Source organism: Anomalospiza imberbis, chromosome 4 (assembly GCF_031753505.1).
Source record: "Anomalospiza imberbis isolate Cuckoo-Finch-1a 21T00152 chromosome 4, ASM3175350v1, whole genome shotgun sequence".
In the NCBI taxonomy this organism is placed as follows: Eukaryota; Metazoa; Chordata; class Aves; order Passeriformes; family Viduidae; genus Anomalospiza; species Anomalospiza imberbis.
Genome location: NC_089684.1, coordinates 17,904,384 through 17,921,119, shown reverse-complemented (window position 1 = coordinate 17,921,119; position 16,736 = coordinate 17,904,384). Strand labels below are relative to the sequence as shown.

The 16,736-nt window shown below is 37.9% G+C and overlaps 1 protein-coding gene across 2 annotated transcripts in view; it reads right to left on the bottom strand.

Annotated features, from left to right (window-relative positions):
- TNKS (tankyrase) overlaps nucleotides 1-16,736 on the bottom strand; it is a 127,942-nt gene that overhangs the window by 75,810 nt on the left and 35,396 nt on the right. The gene's annotated exons all lie outside the window — the stretch shown is intronic.

Below are 16,736 nucleotides of genomic sequence, written 5' to 3'. Positions count from 1 at the left end.
TACAACCTTGTATTCCTAAAAGGCAAGCAAAAACAAATTTGCAGAGCACAGAAGGATACGGACCATGATGTTCTATAGCCAATAAATAATCAAATTAAGTTATGAACTGAAAATGCTACTGAAACAGCAGACAATACAGAAGGTTTAATTTCAAAACACAAGAGAATGCCTTCAAAAGAGTAAAGCGCTTACTTTTTAGGTGACCAAAGGAAAATACAGGTCTAGAGAAAGGAAACATGCCATTCCAAAGTCTGTACCCTACAGTACAGGTAGCTATTTAAAATATGTTCTGAAGACAACATTTCAAAATAAATGCTTGAAAACGTTATAGCGTCAATCCTCTTATCTCAATGCAGTGTGCAATGCAGTACTACTCAGAATGAAGCTTCTATTCAAAAGAATAGATACTTGACAAAAAAAAGAACGTTATCTATGAATAACAGTCTCCTGGAGATAACTTTGAGAACTTTTTTGTGTTTGTAAATTATTTGAAATGTCCTTATATACTGAGACATTTATATAACGAGTCCTCTTCCCTGCATTCTCTAAAAAGCCTCAAATCACTGCCTGTACTCTTTGCAGAGTAAATTTCCATGCCTATATTTTCCCAATCCCTGAAAATTATTATATTCTCTCTGGAACATAACACTTTACTCTTCTGCCTAAACAGAAGCCATCACCCCTAGTCAGCTTTTCAGCTTCCCTTGGCTCACTTACTTACTCTAGACTGGTACCTCACCATCTTCATTTTGCTCTTAGAAGATGCTTCATCTGTGAAGCTCTACAGACATTTCATTGCTGCAGACAACCAGCTGCAATTTATGGATAGAAAAGACATACTCCTTTGTGCATGAAAAACGTGGTTTTAATGTTTTACTCATTCTTGCCTTGAACACTATCTAAAGACAGAACATCCTTCTCTGCTTGGCAGCACTGGCTTTCTCCACACCAGCTTTGCCTCGGTTTTTAATCAGGATGGCAATACAGAATGTGGAGACTAAAGAAAAATAGTACAATGAAAAAATGGAAACTCCAGAACATCACTAAAGTAAAAGAGACTTGAACATGCACCTGCCTATCTGTGCATCCACTAAGAACACTGAAGAAATCAGTACATCATTTTTATTGAAGACCTGGAAAGAAAATGCCATAAATTGCTACATGACTGGTGACAGTGGTGACATTGCTAGTTCAGTGCCTCCTTTTAAGGGGGGGAGATCAATTCAAGCACCTGCAGATCCTCATGCTTAACCTCAAGAGCAAGTACAGGTCAAAAACAATTCTCAAGGAAAGATGACAGACACAGTATGTGATAGCATCAGAATGGTAAATTACCCCAAACAAATCTTTAATGCAATGGTTTAAAGGAAAACACAGGACACGTTATCCATGCAGATAACTGGGGAATAATTAGTTCAGATGGGGATTAATACAGGTATTATAAGAACAACAAAGAACCTGAATGGCAGACAAATCCTGTTATCATTAAAAAAAAAACAAAAAAACAACAAAGCACTGACTTCAAAAGTAGGGAGCAGACTACTCTGAGGTTCGAATTACTTATCCCCACTAACTTCAATTCAATGCCAGTCCATGCAGTGCTCTGGCAAGGCTGATCACTACAATAGTCATGGCAATATCAAGGCTGCCATTAAACTGAATTACAAGAGCAAGGTAAAAAAAAAAAAATTGTGAAGACAATCAAATCCATAAAGTCATGATGTGACAAAGGACAGGCAGGTAATCCAGAGCCATCAACAACCACACTGTCTGTGCCTATGGAAGGAACTCAACCAGGCCAGGTAAGGTTAGGGAAATCTGCTCCAGGGATATCCAACTACAACATTACTTCATTCAATTTTTCTTCAAACATGCAGGAGGGCAGGAAGCCTTTTGTACATCACAATTCTTTACTAGTCATTGCATCTTTTGCATATTTATATTGAGTGCCATCATCTTTTTCATTTTTGGAAATTTTTTTTTTTTTTTTTTTTACTCTGCTCTACCAGTGACCTACCAAGGTCAGATTTCTGACCTTGTAGGCCACCAAAGTAGTAACAAGATGATTTAAACAAATTAAATATCAATTCATTCTACATTTACTTGCACCCTTTACCTTCAGTCTTCCAAGCTAAATCCAGCTCTTTTCCTTTTAATCTGAATTTTTCAATTTGTATTTATATTTTTCCACTACTGAGAAGCTTAGATGATAAAATTACTATTCCAGGTCCCCAAAATAATATAGTTAGAACACTCTAAAGTATGCTTAACTTTAAGCATGCATGTGAGCAGCCCTACTGACCTTGACAGTCTCATGTCTAATGCACTTTGGTGAACTGCAGCTACAAAGACAAGCTATCATGTTTCTTCACCACAAAAAAATAAGTGCCTTACTCTTCAGCTCAAGCACATAATCAATTGCTCTGTCTGGTGCCATTATCACAGCCAGCCTTCCTTCCTTGAATGTTTTACACATGCATTGTATAGTGGTGGAGGAGCACAATAACAAAAATAGAGCTATCAGTCTCTCTAAAGCACTCAGTAGTCTATAGGAAGAATAAGCAACTCTGAGTACTGAATTATGAAAATTTGGACTCTTCCTGAATTTGCATCAAGTACCAAATCCTCTCCTCTTCTGACAAGCTAGCAAAAGCTAGCTTTCAACTTCTATGGGATACAGACTCAATTCATTCAGGCAGTTTCATTTCAAACCTCTCCAACCTCTCTCCTTGATTGCCAAGCCAGGGGAGGTATACTTCAACCCTCTGGAGACCACTAGAGGAGGAGGAAAACAAGGGAAAAAATAAGGACTTGTTTCACACATGACTTTCTCAAAGTATATAGGTACTTAGAGAAAGAAGCTGTTCTAGAGATGATGACAGTCAGGGAACAGAAAGAAAATAGGAAAAAGACAGAGCTGGTCTGGGACAACAGAAAGAAGAGTTACAGACAGGAACTACTTTAATATCAAGAGGGGTATTAGGAATCCTCCAGGTGAATTAAGGTGTATAAGTATTTCCTTGGTGTGTAGCACACCTCACTGGATACCATGAGCATATATACAAACAGAAGAAATAGTAAAAGTAGGGGTTTTGCATCCAAATCTATTCCAAACATTTAAGGCACCCTGGACTGTAGTTATAAAACACTGACCACTGACATACTGCCTTGTTACAGATACAGTTCTTCAAACTATCTTCACCAGTAGTAAGGCCCTGCTCAAGGCAGTCTTTCTCTCCCAAGACTGTACTGAGAAGCAGGGCTTTTAAAACATATTCACCTGACAGCTATGATACACGCAAACAAGATGGTAAGGTGAATATATTCAGGACCTGGTGACATTCCTCAAAGTCTTCACCCTTCAGAACAATAGCAAGATTCATCACACCTCATACTCCATTTGCTTAGCAAACACCTGCAAAGACCGAAGGAATGAGAGCAACAGCCACGCTGCAATATGCAGCATACAGCCGTACTTACGCAATACACAAAGGCCAGCAAATTCATACTGATGCCATTCTTCAATTTGTTAAAAAAGCTTTGACTGCTTCAATAACAAAAGACAGCATTAAATCTAGCATGGCAGGAACAAATGAATTAGGGACAATAAATTTGGCATTAACAGAATGAAAAGCAAAGTGACTGAAAAAACCTAATCCTCTAAGGAGAAAGTATCTTTGGTCACACATAGAAAGACCTCCCCTTATTTCTGCCAAAGGCAATGCCAATCCATACAATTAATGTAAAAGTCGGGGTTAGTTCAATGACCAAGAAGAGTTTAAGCAGAGGGTTGTAACAAGACAGGCTAACAAAGGTGTCTCCAATACTTCTGAACTCTGGCCTATCTACATAAGCATTTAATTCTACATCTAGAGAGGGCTTTCAAAGTAATCATAATCCTGACTTACTGCAGTTCTGTGCATATGCCATAGCAGTCCTGGAGGGCACCAAATAGATGCTTCAGGAAGTTTTCAAAAGAATACACTATAGACTCTTACCTAGTAACTGCTAGTGCGTGTGCCAAGTCCACAGGACTGAACCAGACCAGAGTTACCCTATGCTGAAAAAAACCCCAAAAAACCTTATATTTAATAAGCTGTTGACAGGAGAGATAGTAAAGGCCTCTAAGGTTTTCTGTTTCCAAACCAGGGAACTGAACCTGACTGTTATGCCTGGCAACACCCAATATCAGTATTTTAAAATCTAACTTGGAAAAAAGGCAAATATAGCAGAGGAGAAAACAGAAGGAAGATAAATGGTGAAGGAACATGAATCAGGGAAAAAGTAAAGAAAATTGTTTCCAGGCATATTAATGAGAAAAAACATGTCTTCACAATGAAAGAGCTAACATTTTCAATTTTCATGCAAAGCAGCAACAAAAGACAGAACTTCTCAGTATTTTATATAATCTCACCCTGTAATAAAAACTGGAAGTAGAGAAATAAGCACTTTATTAGGAAAGGAGGCTAAAATTAGACTTCACCAGTATATAGAGAGGGATGGTATTCCCTGCTTAAAGCCAGCTTTTCTGACACATTCCAGAAGGCTAACAGCAGAATATGCTAAGGGACTGTTTCAAAGTTGTCTCTCAACACTTAGAAACTTAACCTTTATCCCACACTCCCCCACAGTATACTTGCACTCAGCATATCAGTGTGAGAAGCCTAGCAATATTTAGCTGCCCCTCCCTGCCCATCCTAATACAGTTTAATAAACCTCCTGGAGCAAGGATTGGGAAGAATCTAATGCTTCCAAATGCTGAAACCAGCATTTGTAAACAAAATGCCTGACACAAAACCAGGAGCCTCTATATTGCAATAGCCTTTGTCAATAGCATATTTATAAAGTCTAGCTACTTTAAAAAGGAGGTGATGCTTTCCACTGTAGCTCCTACTTCTGCTATATCTTAAATCAAAGTTAAAATCCTACAACTTACAATTCACCAACTGAGTTATACTCTAGACACAAGTCCTTCTACCTTAATTAAGATCTGGAGCTATCAGCATATAAGGAGCCCCAATTACTGAATAGGACAGAAAAAAATACCAAGACCTGGACCCAGGTGACCTGTGCAACTTCAATTCTGACATTTCTGAGTATGTTCTCATCTGACTCTCAGCCTTAAGATATTTCTGGAGTTTTCCTACCTCCCCCCATTCCTATATGCACTTCACTAAGTTTGAGTTCGGTTCAATTCAAGCAAAGCTACAGACAAACTTTTAACCATGTAGTTTCCCAACAGCAGATTACACGTTTTCCAGGGCAGAGGTGTAACAAGAAGCAGCAGTCTTGGAGAAGTGTTTCTAAATGCTGTGACTGACCAACTGTCATTTGCAACATTTGGTGTTTTTATTTGGAGGAATCAGGAAATCAGAAATATAATTTACACAGCTTGTTTTTCCAAGAGCAAAGATCCTAGCTGTTATCAGGAAAGAAATGCAAAGTAAATGCAACTAAAACCCAGTTTGAGTTTACAAAGCACATACTACAGCATACTAATTGCTTCATGTTAATTACTTCCTTTATTTGAAATTAATATGCCTCTGACAGCAGCAATTTTTAAAAAAAAATCATTGTTAACCGCTTTGTCACCTTGTTAAGTGGTCAAAGGAGTTCACTAACAACTACTTAACTCTATTCACCCTACTTACTCTGAATGACTGCATCATGTGAACAGCTCTTTAACAACTCATGGTCAAGCTTGCTAGTGTGTATTTGCATTGTTTCCTCAATTTCCCACCATTCTGATACCTGCTAGCATATTGTGGAGCATAGCTGGTACCTTCAGGAAGTAGACGAGAACAAATACTTCCAGCAGCAATAAAGCATACACCTTTTGGCCATAACCTGATAATAAGTTCTTTGGAGATTTTGTAAATGAGTATTTTCAGAAACTTACAGTCACTCAAACTGAGGTGGACTTCCATTGGGGCAGCTAAAGGTACATCTCTGAACCCAGCACAGACACCTGCCAAATTTGAAGTTTCTGCACCAACCATGGATATATTAAAACAATTCAAGAGAAATGTTTGATTTTAGACACTGAGTAAACGACTTGTTCTTATTGAGCTGCCACTAAACCTTTTTAAATTTTTTCAGCTGCAAGAATGATCAAACACTAGATCAGGTTGGCAAAAGAATTTGCGGAGTCTCCACCCTTGGAGCTTTTCAAAACCTGACCAGACATGGTCCTAAGCAATCTGCTCCAGTCAATGCTGCTTTGAGCAGGTGGGTTGGACTTGATTATCTCCAGGGGTCCCTTCCAGCTCCAGAGCTTCTGCAATTCGGTGACACCAGACCAGATTTTAGATCTCAGATATTCAAACTATACAGTACAAAAAGAACATAAACCCATTAACTTTAACAGTAGGCTTAAATGAAAAAGCAATAAATGAATCTCAGGTATTTCTGGCTTCCAGGCAATTTAATATTTCTGTTAAACCCAAGGGCAAGTGACAACTAAGTAGGAAGAAATGAGATCAAGCAGAATTTTTGAACTAAGTAATGTCAGTGTTTCAATTTAAGCAGACTTTTCTGAACAGACCTACAGCAAATTTCAATTTAAACTGCACAGCCTGACAACACTTCCTTGCTTTTCCTTTCAAATATGGGAAACTAGGACAAGCATTTATAGGATCAACAATCAGAAACAAGAAGAACATTACAGAAGAACAAGACAGGCAGGCCCAAACTGAGAAGACATTTTTCAGCAGCCTTTCAAAAACGTATCTCTGTAGGTCATGCAGCATGCTGGCATGAATACAATGCAGCAGTGTCATGCCAAATCATGTCTTTGACATGCTGATGATGTTCTCAGAAGGACCACCCTGGGTAAGAGTTAGCTCACCTAAGTCTTATTTAAAAACTGACTACAACTGTCTTGTAGTGAATATTCAAGTTTACTGTTTTGTGCACATGGCCTGCAGCAAGACTAAATTGCCTACACCAGAGGTAAAAAAACCTCCCCTGTACCTATCTTCCTAGACTTAACACTTTTGAATGTCTTTGAAGCGTATTTACCAGACCTAACATATGATATACAGAACACCATTAACACAAGGCAAAGGAGTAACCTCCTGGTAAAGCATGCCACTGTAGAAAAAACCACAAGATACTCCGGCAAAAAGGAAAAACACAAGTGGCAACATCACATTAAGCCCTGGTAGCTGGACCTCGGAAAAAACCTTCACTTTCAGCACTTTGAATGATATCTGAGGTATTCAGAGGACAGTTTGCTTCTCAGGTTAGGATTTCTTTTGACACACTGGTATATATATTTTAGTAGATCCCACCTTCACTGCAAATACACTGGTCTCTTCTTGCACCAGAAAAAGGCACAGGTGGATCCCTCTGTGCTTTCTCCATCACAGTATATACCCATGATGAACAGCTCTATACATACTAATCCTGAAACAGAATGGACGTAGAAAAACCACAACAGACAGGGGACTATGTGCTTCCTAGTGACTGCTCTTGGACAAAGGGAGGTGAGGGACATTTTAGAAGCATATTTGTGAACTTCTAAGTTATTATTCTGGCTGTGATACCAAAATCCAAAAACTGTTAGCTGAAGTACTAGCTGTGAAGCCTCTAGAAAATGTTAAGAGACTTATTGGGAGAGGTTGAATACCAGGAAATAAAACTTCTGGTAAGTAGTCACACAGCATGACATTTTCTTTACCCATTAAATGCAATACTTAATATCCTCAGCTTTATTTATATTTGCTCTATGTGGAGGACTAAATGCTTTCTTTAGAATAGAAAGCGCTATCCTAATTAGCATAAAATTCTGCTTTTAATATTATAGATGTTTTTGCTTACATAAGTACTAACAACCATCACTGCAGCAATGCCAAATGAAATCTAGATATATTTTTAAATTATTACCAGACTGTAAAGCAAAATGCAATAAAAATTACTAAAATTCACAATAGTCAAAATGTGTAAGTGCTGAAAGCTAAATGTAAAATTACAGCTCCTCTTCATGCACACTGACAAATTACTATTACATTCTACATTAATATCATTTTTGAGGGGCTGAAAGATAATGCTACTTATAATGACATAGACTGTGTCTTTAATTACAGCTAAAACTCTCAAGAAAATCTCATGAATTATTGCAGAAAGGATCTATTTAAATTTTTTAGAGTAATATATGTTTCTTCCAAGGAGAGATAAAGCTTGAGTAAATAGTATCATTAACTGCATTCAGTATTCATTCTTTTGAAAGCTCAAATCACAGAAATTTAATAATATTTCATGCCTTACTTCTGTAGAGGCAAAGTATTTTCCAGAACAGTTAATAATGTAAAATGGAAAATCCAAAATTCATATGTTGTAAAAATGTTACCAAAAGACTATATGTAAAATGTCAAAAGGTAAATTGCACAGTTTGGTGTCATTGGAGGTCTAACCATTTTTGCACTATCTCCAATTACTTTAAGTTTTAATATGAAGATAGCCATTTGCAAATTTAGGCTGTTTTAATGTGAAAAAGAAGAGATAAGAACCTTTCTGCACATCAATATATTTGGTTTGTTTGGTTTTTTTTAAATGATAAATACATTGCAGAAGAATCACATTCTGGATGGAAGCAGAATGACTGACACATTCACACCACAGACCCAAGGGCCTTTCTGGAATGGACAGTATTAAATAACTGAGGTTAAACTCCAGATGGCTGTATTTCAAATTAGCCTGACAGCAGTGTATACATGGCACACAGCACATGTCAATCATTACAACAGAGGCTCATTCGGGAAGCTGAAGTTAGCAGTGCTTTTAACAAGCTTGAGTCTGATGTGGTCAGTAGGAGACTCTGTCTAGCTTCCAGCGTGCACCGTGTGCCGGTGCCAAGGTTTGAGCAGCAGGAGGTGCTGCTGGGGTGGCCCCCCTGAGAAGGGATATGGGCTGGTCCTGTGCTGGACACAGCCACCCAGAGCTGGCTCTGACAGACCCAACGCTGGCCAAAGCTGAGCCCATCAGTGGCACCGGCGGTGCCCGTGTGCTAGTGTATGTAAGAAAGGGTTAAAAACACTGCACAGCAGCTGTGAAAGAGGAGTGAGAACATGTGAAAGAAACTGTCCTGCAGACACATGTCAGAGAAAGAAGAGGGAGGAGGTGCTGCAGGTGCCAGAGAAGAGATTCCCCCCGCAGCCAGAGCAGATATCCATCCACACTGCAGTCCATCGAGAACATTCTCTAGGAGCAAGGTGTATCAAATAGACAAGCACAGAGAATAAAAAGAAGGGATGAAGGGAATACCCTCAGGGCCCTGTTCAGTTTCTAACCAAGTGAAAGCTGTGAAAACCATAAAGGTACTGTAGGGAACTGAGGAAGGTGCAGGGGGAAACAGTGACATGAACTTTGCTGTCAGTTTCTTCCTTCCAAGGTCTAGACTTTGTTAGGATGATCAGTGTTTAATTACTATGGGCGTCACTTTTTACTGACAAGGAAGTTACTGACAAGCAAAGTTTTGTAGAAACTTCCTTGGAATAACTGCATAAAAGATAACTGACCAGAGGTTTTAGTAAGGGAAGATGCAGCTTGTTTGCAGAGATGGCCCATTATATTTACGGATCAATTAAACACCAATGCTATTTCATTTCTATTTCTAAACGCTTTGTCCAGACTTAACACCAGTATTGTGGCCCCATGTTCTGCTTAGGGTACCCCCTGCTAACACCCAAGTTGTCCTTTCACAGACACAGCTATATAAATTGCCATTTCCAAAGGAATAAGCTTGGGATAATAATTTCCCAAAGAAGTGCTAATAGAAGATAGCTAAAACCAGCTTGCTCATTGACATAGTGCTCTCCAGCCAATTATACATGGCACTCCCCAATTATACATGCACAGAAGCATGGGAAATCTGAGGAGGAAAGACTTAACTCACAGGTTCTCTTCCGTGTTCTCAAAGAGAAAGGGGAAAGTATTTTGTCCTCCTTTTTATCTACTGGGTAAGTATGAGGGAGCTGATTTTATATTTTATAAAATAGTTCTTGTTCACTGAGATAGCTTGTATTTCTCACTTCTATCTAGGCCCTAACTCTGTAACTTGCTTCTTTTGATCATCTCTCAAAGATCAAACTTAGCTGACCTAATCCCACAATTTCTATTGCCAAAATTCATATCCCAAGCTGTTTAAAGGACTGATACATGCAACAATGAAAAATACATGAGCCACCTATGGTCTAATGAGTGATTAACATTATGGAAACACTTATCACCCAAAGCAGCAGGATCTGTGGAGTCTGAAACAAAGCAGCAGAGAAATAAGCTTATTATCCATAAAGAGGGAAGCCTAATCTTGAAACGTTTCAGACTAATAAAATATCAGACACAGCCCACTTTTGTTATAAAAAGGAAATTATTAAACTACAAGAATTGCAACACAGGATAAAGCTGCTTTTGTCCAAGTTTTGAGCCTGTAAGCTGTTGCAAGGGTAAGTAAAAATACCTCCAATGTCCATAAATGGTATCTATAACACCTGTAACAAGTCTCAGGACCCTGACTCTAAATCAGCATTGAAAACTATTATTCTACTCTGAACAAAAGCGTAGCTGTCTTTGTGGGACAGGAAAAAGCACTGTGGAAAACAAAGGTTTCAGATACATACTAACTAGGAGAGATAATCAATAGCATAGCACACATACTTTATGGTCTACTGTTTTATAATTCTAGTTCTGCAAGTGTTGCAACATGACAGAGTATGATTTATCAATGCGTTTCCAAAACAAAAGGGTTTTACTTAACTTACACTATAGCTTGCCAGATGCATGAAAGATTTCCATTAATAATGAGGTACCAATTCAAAATTTTGTGTCTCCGTGCAAGACTGACAATAGATTAACTATTATGTTAAAATTAGAAACTCTTCAAGGCTACCAAGCAAGTAAAGCACTTAATCACACAGTTCTTTTAAGCATAAGAACAGTTGCATTGCACTACAGGAGGAAGTTATGAAGCATATGATTAAATGCAACTAAATTGGGTACAAATCACCAAAAAATGTATTTTTGAAATATCTCTAAAGCACACTGGAAATAAATGGGCTTGTGAGACATTAAAAAAAACCCGTCTTTTTTGCCAGAGTCTGTCTTTCATGTATGGAAGATGTAAAGATAAAGGAAGACAACAGCTGTTACATTTTCAAAGACACATGTTACTTCTTCCCCGTGAGGTCAAGTTTTTAAATATCACCTCAAAAATATTACATAGAGGTTCAGCCTAAAGCTTGATAGTAAGTTAATTTTTGCTATATTATGAACTTTGAACCTTCATGCAAGTCTGATAAGCAGCCACGTACAAATGACAAATTCAGTCTAATTTTAGAGAAAACTCCTATATATCAGAAACAATCTTCATCATACATCCAAGGGACTGTCAGTAGCCCCCCTACCTAGTAAAATACTTCCCTACCCTTGGAAAAACAGTAAAAAACAAAAAAAAAAAAAACAAAACAAAACAAAAAGAAACCAACCAAACAAAAAACTTCACAAATAAAAACCAAACAGGAAAAAGAAACAGGAAGAAAAAAAAGTGCAGCAATTAGCTTCATCAAGTAAGAAGGGATGAACAGTAAATATGAGAAGAAATCTTATCTGCCACCTAGATATAACAACTCTAGTAATGAGATAAGAAAATAATACAAAAAGAAGAACCCCTGAACTTTGAAAATAAAAAGCAGCAATGTCAATTTCTTATCTCTTCTAAAAAGACACCAAAGAAAGGGTGAGAAAAAAAGGCTATTGCTCCTTGTCCCCCTTATGCTGCTTGGAGTGAGGAGAAATAAACATAGGAAGATGCCAAGGCTTGTGCTATGCCCTTGAATTATCAGAGGTTCCTGCCAATGCTACCACGAAGAGCCTCATGTCTGAAGTGGAAGACTGCACTGCAGTGACTGCAGGAGGCTGTGGGACCAAACTAAAGACGAAGGAGATCTTATGTTAATCCCAGGATTTGACATGTGAGGCCCCATTTCCACAGGGAGCACCAAGCCAAACATCTTGCAGCTAAGAGGTATGTTGGACAGACACAAAAAAGAAGCTGACTCACATCAACACATGTTTGAAGGGCAAGTTCTGCCTTTTCATACCTTAAAACAACACTTTCATAAACAACCACCATAGATAATTCTCAAAGTTAGTTAAAATCTCAACCACACTCTCTACAGCTCAGAAATTTAACTTCATTTTTAAAGAAAAACCCACTGTGTTTCTTTTTTCATGAAGACAATAAAAATAGAAAATGCAAAATAATGGGTCTGCATGTTCATTACTCTGATGGGAACTATTGCTTTGATTTGCATTATTCCTTTATACCCACATATCATGCTTCTAAATAATTGCACACAGGCAAAAAAAAAAAAAAAAAACCACAACCTTTTACAAGTAACTTGCTGTATTTTCTAAAATCTGGAAAAAGGCTTTGTCTCCTCACAAGATGGGGACTACTACCACTGTCTTCATGTTGCCCATTCTACCCCGGAGGAAAACAGCACCCACTGAGACCTTCATTGGAATGGTCTCCATCTCCCTTCCCAATATGGTGAGCATTGCAGTCCTGCTTCAGTGTGTTCTGAATAAACCTCAGCTTAACCCTAGATCTTTCTTGGAACATAGCTAGAGTGGCTCAGCATCTGGCAGGATTGAGGCCTAAGGATATGCAAAAAGAAATTAGCAATTTTCATTTAAATGCTAATACGTATTCTTCCCAGTGAAAATTGAAGTATAACAAGTGATCCCTCAGCACACAGAAAGAGCCTTGATTGTTATTTAATGATCACAACAAATAGTTAGAAAGCATGAAATGAAGCTAATAAATCTTCTGTTGAGCCTGACATTTTCAACAAACAAAAGAACTCAAAGTTTTCAAAAACAGTTCCATCAATTTTCTTCATTTTAGACTTAATTTTCCATGTTCTTCAGTTACAGATCCACATTTTGGCACCACACAAATTAAAATGAAACACCCAGCTACTTGAACAATTTTTAAAAGTATTTCTTTTCAGTGCTACCCACACAATATAAAATACATTGTATTCTACAAAGTTCAAGTTCATGCATCAGCACTATCCACCACAGCATCTGTTTGCCTCTCAATGATAAATTAGGAAATTAGACAAACCCTACAGAAGCAGGTTTTTTTCCTTTCTTACTGCAGCCTCCTAGGAGGATATAAATGCAGTTTGGTTTGTTTAGGTTTTAGCATTTTTAAGCTACATTCTAAGTACAGGTAAGCTGGGGATGATTTTTATTTGACAATTAAATAATTTAACAATTGATTAAACAATTTAATATTTTTTTAAATACTCAGTCATCAAGACTGCTTTTTCTTTCACCCCTGCAAAAAGGAAAGATAAAACAAGCCAAAGTTCCCCAGACTCCAAACCCTGTGACTTCAAACTCAGTAGTCAATACTTATATTATTTGTGATAGCATGAATGAATCAGTCAGTGAAATGGCTCCTTAATTTAACAGAAACTTCTTAGTTTATTCATAAACTTGTACCACTAAAATACCTGTTCAGAGAGAAGTGTATTTCTAGAAGCCTCTTCATACACCAATGAAAAACAACACTTGTGACTTCAACTATGTAAAAACAACACTGTCATTACCTAACCCCCAAAGTGCCTCATTTTTGTTGATAATATAAACACACACACACACACATATGTGTGTGCACATGAGAATTACAACACTCCCACACACTACAGCCCCAGTAAAACAACAAACTCTCTCCAGAGTTAAAAACATATGTGAAATACAACAGAAGCAATGCAGTTCTATTTCATTCTTACAAGTGGGCCACTCTAAGTAGAGATACATATATCAAGACTCCACATGAACACTCCAAATGATGTCATAGTCAGCTGTAGAGGGGTTTCTGGAATATTTCTAGAAAGATAAGAGAGTCACTTACAGGTTCCAACTATTCTCTGCAACCTCTCCAACAAGGAAGAGGTCACAGCTATTTGCTTTAGATTACCTTCCTCCCTCTTCCCTTCTCTTCTCCATGTACTGCCCTTCAACAGAACAAGCTGTGTGGATGGCCTCAAGTGTTTGGACATCAGGCTTGTGTCGTGGCACAAAAGATGCACATCAGACCTGTGGTGCTTGGCCTGTGTGAGAGTATAAGTAACATGACACTAAGAATAAACTTCTACCTCCTTCATCTCTGGAAAGTTTTGTATATCAAAGAAATACCTAACCCATGGCCATATGAAATTTAAACTGCATCTGAGCCTGCTGAATCAGATCATCTCATCAAATAAGTCAGGTCAATTCCATTTCCATTACATATTCCTACAATTATAAAAGTTCTCTATGCCAATTAATTTTGAAAGACTTCAAGGTAGGTGGTCTAAGCACAGCACCACATGAAAGCAAAACAAGCTTCACTCAAGAAGTGACTCTTTACAATAAATCAGTTGTAGAGAAAGCTGGTAGCATTTTTGATAGCTGCTAGGAAACTAAAGGTTACTTAACAACTGTGATATCAACACTAGTTCCCAATCATCATGCTGCCAACTTCGAATCCTTCAGGCTGAATTTCTTGCTTATCTGAATCTAATTTTTTTTAATTATAAATTCACCACATCTGTAAGACAAAGAGTGTTTGTGCTATCCATAAAGCTCATACATAATGGTTTATGTATTTGAATACAATATAGAACTCTTCTACTCGCTTTGAGAAGAAACTTCAATATCTAGATATTTTAGAAGAGAGACTTGATTGACCCAAGAGTTCTGCCACATTTCAAACTTAGAAGAAATGCCTACTATGGCCAACCTGATAAATCCAAATCCATATGTCTAAACTGTTGAAGACTACAGTTAGGATTACACAGATCCAGGGAAAAGTGAGTAGATACCTACACAAATAAGGGACAGGAATAAAGGAGAGTGCTGGGGAAAGTCTAAAAAAGGTGATGCTACAGGAGTCTATATTAAATCACATTCCCCTCTAATATCTGGTTGGCTTTCCACACATGCTAAACTCAACCTGTCTGTAAGTGCATTCCACTATGACCACACCACTTTCACAGGATCCCTAACTGACTCTCTGCATTCAGTATCATGAATAAGGACAGCACAACTAACTAAATCTTATCTGCAGGACACCTGCTTTATTTATAAATGGGAAACCACATAGAAACTGCTGGAAGGAGCAACTTAGCAGCAGAATCCAGTGCACATCCACAATCAGTTTATGACACAGCATTCTAAGGTGAAATGGGATATCCAACACAAATACACATGGTGTGCTTCAAACCTAGCAAAAGAGCAATACAGAAGCTGGGGCATGGAAGCTGCAAAGAGCTTCAAACAAACCCAAGGAGCACTGTTACTGTATTCAGTACAAACTGTCTGATCTAGGAGAGAATGTTCAAGTCCCTTTAAATTTCAAGAGTATTAACTCCTTGGCAAAGTCCTACACTTGAACTTGAATTACATCAAGCACGTGTGTAGTGAAGTTAAAGGGGACACACTGTTTCTGACCAAACACAGTGCCCTATGCTGCAGAGAACGTGAATTGCATCCTATGCACATGACTCATGATAGCAGGAGCACCTCTCCGGTGGCAAGAACACGCCCACTCTCACCACAACAAATTTGGTGCAGCAGCTCTGGAAAGAAGGAGTGCCCAGCACAGCTACACTGTGCAGTCTTAATTCCTCCCCAGAGCACAGTCATCCATCCTGTTGAATGAGGCAGTGGGGAACAGTACAGTCTTATAAACAGGCTGTGTTCTAACACATGCATTAAAAGGCAAAATTAAGATTGTCTTCCTCTCCAATTTCCTAGTCCATATATTTTCCTTACACAACATTATCATTCTTTTAGATTCATCTGTTAAACCTGGAAAAACATCATCTTAAATGTTTTGTTCACAAATTCACAGACCCCACAGATTTTAGCTGTGACTGGCTCATCTCTTTCAGTGTTTAGACAAAGAAAACAAGTATCAAAGACTCTTCAAGAAGTTACAGTATGAGACAAAGGCAATGGGAGCTTTTGTATGCGGGAAAATTTTTGTCCTGCTAGCTAAAAATTCTTTCCTACAAGTTCTATGCTTGCTTACAGGCTAAATTACATATTAGAATCTAGCATAAACAAAAGCTACATTAAAATAGTTAAAATTGCAGCACGACTAGCCTACTGACAAATAGAACTAAATAAATGAGAAGCTACACGACATAACATTCTCCATCCACTCAGTTCTTACCGCTGCACCTGGCTTATTATCACCTGCAGTACACAGTGTGAAAAGGCCATTTTGGTACAATAATCCAGGAAGGTTATCAGGTTATCCATGGACAAGGGAAAAATGTAGTAGAGATCAAAACTGTATTTGGTCCTAAGACTGGCAGAAATTGCTATGAAAATCAGAAATGTACAACATAGAATATGAAAAAAAAAAAAACAAAAAAAGCTTAAACTTAGCAACAAAGTAAATTACCTAATCAACATTTAGAGAAGGAAAAAAAAATCAATGAAGTATAAGATAGGTCAATGCTCAAGGCAGAGCAACAAAAAGAAGAGTGCTCTGATGCACTGTGGAAACAGAAAGGCTTCTTACACATTTCTACTAGTATTTTTCCTAGGGCAGCATGAAAAATATATTTTGTATTCTTTACTTACAAGCTATGGATATATTACTTGTTATTCTGTTCATATGAATAAAAACAAACCCTGGCAAGAAATTATTTTTTTCAGTTTAATGTTGTAAA